Here is a 7245-nt window from a genome sequence, read left to right on the forward strand (position 1 = left end):
TTCTCGCGATCTTTCTGCTAATATCACAGTGGCTTTACACCATGTGATATTATACATGATATTCTCCCAATCTTTCTGCTAATATCACAGTGGCTGTACACCATGTGATGTTATACATGATATTCTCGCGATCTTTCTGCTAATATCACAGTGGCTGTACAGCCTGTGATATTATATGCTTGATATCCTCGCGATCTTTCTGCTAATATCACAGGGAATGTACACCCTGTGTTCACATCCTGCGATATTATGCATGACATTTTCCCTACCTTTCTACTGATATCACAGTAGGTGTGCACCCTGTTTGCACACCCTGCGATACTATTCATGACATCCTCGTGACCTTCCTGCTAATATCACAGTGAGTGTACACCCTATGTGCGCACCTTGCGATGCTATGCATGACATTCTCGCGACCTTTCCGCCAACATCACAGTAGGTGTACACCCCAGGTGCACACCTTGCGATACTATGCATGATATCCTCGCTATCTTTCTGCTACTATCACAGTGGGTGTTCACCCTATGATATTATGCATGATATCCTGGCGATCTTTCTGTTAATATCATAGCGGGTGTACACCCTCTGTGTATATTCTGTGATATTATGCATGATATTTTTGCGATCTTTCCGCTAATATCAATCACAGTGGGTGTACATCCTGTGTTTACACCCTGTGATATTAAGCATGATATTCTCGCTATCTTTCTGCTAGTATCACCGTGGGTTTACACCCTGTGTGGACACCCTGTGATATTATGCATGATTTTCTCATGATCTTTCCGCTAATATCCATCACAGTGGGTGTACATTGATATTACGCATGTACACTCTGTGATATTACACATGATATCCTCGCGATCTTTCTGCTGATATCACAGTGGGTGTACAGCCTGTGATATTATGCATAATATTTTCGAGATATTTCTCAAAATACTGTGAGTGTGCTAGTGTCACAGTAGGTGTACACCCTGTGAGATTATGAATAATATCCTCGAGATATTTTTGCTACTTTCACAGTGGTTGTACACCCTTGGTGTACACCTTGTAAATTTATGCACAGTATATTCGAGATACTTTTGCTACTGTCACAGTTGGTACACCCTGAGTGTACACCTTGTGAGATTATGCATAATATCCTAGAGATATTTCTGCTACTGTCACAGTGGGTGTACACTCTGGGTGTACACCCTGTTATATTGTGCACAATATCCTTGAGACATTACTGCTTGTATCACATAGTGGGTGTACACCCTGTGATATTATGCCTAATATCTTGAGGGATTACTGTGAATATCACAGCGTGGGTACACCTTGTTTGTACTCCCCTCTGATATCATGCCTAATATCTTCTTCGAGAGATTACTGCTAATATTACAGGGGGTGTATCCCCCGTGTGTACCTTTCCTGAGATATTATGCCTAACATCTTCTTAGAGAAATCCTACTAATAGCACAGGGGTGGTTCACCCTGTGTGTCCACCCTGTGATATTATGTTTAATATCTTCTTCGAGAGGTTACTCCCAATATCACAGTGGGCGTACTCACTGTGTGTACACCCTGTGATGTTATTCATAATATTTTCAATATTACAGCTAATATTGCAGTGGATGTACACCTTGTGTGTAAACACTGTTAAAATATTCATAATGTCTTTGATATTGCCGCTAAAATCACAGTGGGTGTACACCCTGTGTGCATACTCCGTGATATTATTCATAATATTTTTGATATTACAGCTAATATCATAGTGGATGTACACCCTGAGTGTACACACTGTGAAAATATTCATAATATCTTCGATATTGCCGCTAATATCGCAGTGGGTGTACACTCTGTGTGTATACTCCGTGATATTATTCATAACATTTTTATATTACCGCTAATATCACAGTAGGTGTACACCCTGTGATATTATTCATAATATATTCAATATTACCGCTAATATCAGAGTTGGTGTACACCCTGTGATATTATTCATTATACCTTCAATATTACCGCCACCATCACAGTGAGTGTACACCCTGTGATATTATTAACATATTCGATATTACTGCTAATATCACAATGGGTGTATACCGTGTGATGTTATTTATATCTTTTATATTACTGCTAATATCACAGTACTGCTATCACAGTTGGTGTACATCCTGTGATGTTATTCCTAATATTTTAGATTTTACTGCTGATATCCCAATGGGTGTACACCCTGGTTGTACATCCACTGTGATATTATTTATAATATCTTTGATATAATGGCTAATATCACAGTGGGTGTACACCCTGTGATATTATTCATAATAACATGGAAGCTGTGCGTAAACATTGAATATTATAAATATCAGAGTGATATTTCATTAATATCACAGTGTGTAAACATTGTGTTAACACAGTATGTTATAAATATGAGAGCAATATTTCATTAATATCATGGTTTGTAATCACTGAGTGTAAATACTGGATATTATAAGTATTAGAGTGATATTTCATTAATATAACAGTGTGTAAACAGTGTGTGCAAACACTGGATATTATAAATATCGGAGCGATATTTTATAAATATCACAGTGTGTAAACACTGGATATTTTAAATATGAGAGGAATATTTCATTACTATTACAGTGTGTAAACACTTGATGTTATAAATATCAGAATCATATTTCATTATCAACGTGTTTAAACACTGTGTGTAAACACTGATATTACAAATATCAGAGTGACATTTCTTTAATATCACCGTGTGTAAACACTGAATACTATAAATATCAGAGCGATATTTCATTTATATTTTAGTGTATAAGCACTGAATGTTATAATTATCAGAGCGATATTTCATTAACATCACAGTGTGTACACCATTGCCATTATAAATATCATGGCGATATTTTATTACTATCACAGTGTGTAAACACTGGATATTATAAATATCAGAGCTATATATCATTAGTATCACAGTGTGTGAATACTGCATATTATACACCTCAGAGCAATATTTCATTAATATCACAATGTGTAAACACTGGATATTATAAATATCAGAGCCATATTTCATTAATATCACAGTGTGTAAACACCGGATATTATAAATATCAGAGCGATGTTTCACTCACTGAATATTATAAACATCATCAGAGAGATATTTCATTAATATCACTGTGTGTAAACCCTGAATATTATAAATACCATCAGAGCACTATTTCATTAATATCACAGCGTGTAAACAGTGGATATTGTAAATATCATCATCACAGGGATATTTCATATATATCACAGTGTGTAAACACTGGATATTACAAGTATCATCAGAGCGATATTTTGTTAATATCACAGTGTGTCAATACCGGATATTACAAGTATCATCAGAGCGATATTTCATGAATACTACAGTGTGTAAACACTGGATATTACAATTATTATCATCAGAGCGATACTTCATTAATATCACAGCATGTAAACCCTGGATATTACAGGTATCCTCGTCAGAGCAATATTCATTAATATCACAGTTTGTAAACCCTGGATACTATAAATATCAGAGCGAAATTTCCCTAAAATCACAGTGTGTACATCCTGGATACTATAAATATCAGTGCAAAATTTCCCTAGTATCACAATGTGTAAATCCTGGATACTCTAAATATGAGACTGAAAATTCCCCGGTATCACAGTGTGTAAACCCTGGATTTTATAAATATCAGAGCTAAATTTCCCCAGTATCACAGTGTGTAAACCCTGGATACTATAAATATCACAACAAAATTTTCCTTGTATCACAGTGTGTAAGCCCTGAATACTATAAGTATCAGAGTCAAATTTTCCTAGTATCACAGTGTGTAAACACTTTGTAAACACTGGAAATTATATGTATCAGACTGATATTTCACTAGTGTCACAGTGTGTAAACCCTGTGTGTAAACTCTGGATATTATAAATATCAGAGCGATATTTCACTAATGTTACAGTGTGTAAACGCTGTATATTATAAATATCAGGGTGAAATTTCACTAATGTCTTAGTATGTAAATACTGGATATTAGTAATATCAGAGAGAACTTTTACTAATGTCGCAGTGTATAAACACTAGATATTACAAATATCAGAGCGAAATTTCCCTTGTATCACAGTGTGTAAAAAGTGGACACTACAAATATCAGACCGAAATTTCCCTAGTATTACTGTGTGTAAACACTGGATACTATAAATATCAGAGCGGTATTTCACTAGTATCACAGCGTGTAAACACTTTGTGTAAACACTGGATATTATAAATATCAGAATGATATTTCACCAGTATTACAGTGTGTAACCACTGGAGATGATAATTATCAGGGTGATATTTCACTAGTATCACAGTGTGTAACCACCGGATATTATAAATATTAGAGCGATATTTCTTTAGTATCACAGCGTGTAAGCCCTGTGTGTAAACACTGGATATTATAAATATCACAGCGATATTTCGCTGATATCACAGTGTGTAACCACTGGGTATTGTAAATATCACAGTGATGTTTCACCAATATCACAATGTGTAACTAGTGGATATTGGAAATATCACAGCGATGTTTTGCCAATATCACAGTGTGTAACCACTGGAAATTGTAAATATCACAGTGATATTTCTCCGATATCACAGTGTGTAACCAGTGTGTAATCACAGGATATTGTAAATATCAGAGCAATATTTTGCTGGTATCACAGTGTGTAAACTGGATACTGTAAATATCACAGCAATATTTCACTGATATCACAGTGTGTAAACACTGGATATTGTAAATATCACAGCGATATTTCACTGATATCACAGTGTATAAACTCTGGATGTTGTAAATATCACAGCGATATTTCACTAATATCAGAGTGTGTAAACACAGGATATCGTAAATATCACAGCAATATTTCAGTGATGTCACAGTGTGTAAGCACTGTGTGTAAACACTGGATATTATGAATATCACAGCGATATTTCATTAGTATCACGGTGTGTAAACACTGTGAGTAAACAATGGATATTATAAATATAACACCGATATTTCCTTAATATCATGATGTGTAAACACTAGATATTATAAATATTGCATCGATATTTCATTAATATCACGGCGTGTAAACACTATGTGTGAACACTGGATATTATAAACATCACAACAATATTTCATTAATATCACGGTGTGCAAACACTGTGTGTAAACAATGGATATTATGAAAATCACAGCGATATTTCATTAATGTCACAGTGTGTAAGCACTGTGTGCAAACACTGGATATTATGAATATCATAGCGATATTTTATTAATATCGCAGTGTGTAAGCACTGTGTGGAAACACTGGATATTATGAATATCACAGCGATATTTCGTTAATGTCACAGTGCGTAAGCACTGTGTGTAAATACTGGATATTATGAATATCACAGTGATATTTCATTAACGTAACAGCGTGTAAGCACTGTGTAAATACTGGATATTATGAGTGTCACAGTGATATTTCATTAATTTCACACGGGATATTATAAAAATCACAGCGATATTTAACATCATAGTGTGTAAACACTTTGTGTAAACATTGGGTATTATAAATATCACAGCGATGTTTCATCAGTATCACAGTTTGTAAACCTTGGATATTATAAATATCACAGCGATATTTCATTTATATCACGATGTGTAAACACTGGATATTATAAATATCACAGCGATGTTTGCTTAATATCACGGTGTGTAAACACTGGATATTATAAATATCACATTGATATTTCACTCAGGTCATGGTGTGTAAACACTGGATGTTGTAAATATCTGTGATATTTCATTGATGTCATGGTGCATAAACACTTGATATTACAAACATCACAGGGACATTTCATTGATATCACAGTGTGGAAACACTGGATATTATAAATATCACAGCGATATTTTATTAATATCACGGTGTGTAAACATTGTATATTACAAATATCACAGCCATATTTTATTAATATCACAGTGTGTAAACACTGGATATTATAAATATCACTTCGATATTTCATTGATGTCACGGTGTGTAAACACTGGATGTTGTAAATATCACAGCGATATTTCATTAATATTTCATTTCATTAATAATTTCACAAACTGCCCCACTGACCTAGGGCCAGCCACAATATTACTTTCATGGGCCCTAGCTACTTTGTTTTTGTGCACCCCTTCTTCCATAAAATAATTTTAAAATGAATATTTTATGACTGCATTCATAAAATGACTGTCATCCAAGCTGGATTCATTATTATATGTTGCTTTTATTACATTCCTTTTCTTCTTCTAATTTAAAAAGAAATTACAATTAAAGCATTTTTACAGGTCCCTAAAATTACTGTGTGTGTCCTCTGCCTGTAAGGGAGAAGTCAGCCCTACACTGACCCCTGGATTCTCAGCTCGCACCAGGCTCCCTCACACACACTGTTCTCCAGCCCCTTTCTGCTGTCTTTGCACAAACTTTGCCCTCTTCCTTGAACACTCTCCCTTGCCTTTTTCCTCATTTATGTCCTCTATCCCGCACAGAGCATCAGAATCCCCTTACAGCACAGATCACTGGGCCTGACACCTGGCTTCTGATTCAGCAGTTGTGGCATGGGCCCCAAAGTCCACCTTTTCTTTTCTTTTCGTCTTTTTTCTTTCCTTTTCTTTTCTCTTTCCTTTCTTTCTTTCTTGGTTTTTTGTTTGTTTGTTTGTTTGTTTGTTTGTTTGTTTGTTTGTTTTTTGAGACAGAGTTTTGCTTTTTTTGCCCAGGCTGGAGTGCAATGGCGCGATCTCGGCGCACTGCAAACTCCGCCTCCCAGGTTCAAGCGATTCTCCTGCCTTAGCCTCCTAGTAGCTGGGATTACAGGCGCCCGCCACTGGCTAATTTTTGTTTTTTTAGTAGAGATGGGGTTTCACCATGTTGGCCAGGCTGGTCTCAAACTCCTGACCTTAGGTGATCCACCCGACTTGGCCTCCCAAAGTGCTGGGATTACAGGTGTGAGCCACCGCGCCTGGCCCAGAGTCCACATTTTTAACAGGACCAAAGTGATCCTGATTCTGCTGGTCTGAGGACCACACTTTGAGAACTACTGCTTTCAAGATGAGCTGCACTTCTATTTCCTCTACCAAGCCTCTTCTGTCTCCTAATTGGGTCACATCTCTCCTTCACACGCTCTAGAAGGACCAAAGGCCGCTGCTTTATCACTGTGATTTTTTTTTTTTTTTGCATTAAAAACTTTTTATCTTC

Source organism: Gorilla gorilla, chromosome 18 (assembly GCF_029281585.2).
Source record: "Gorilla gorilla gorilla isolate KB3781 chromosome 18, NHGRI_mGorGor1-v2.1_pri, whole genome shotgun sequence".
NCBI lineage: Eukaryota > Metazoa > Chordata > Mammalia > Primates > Hominidae > Gorilla > Gorilla gorilla.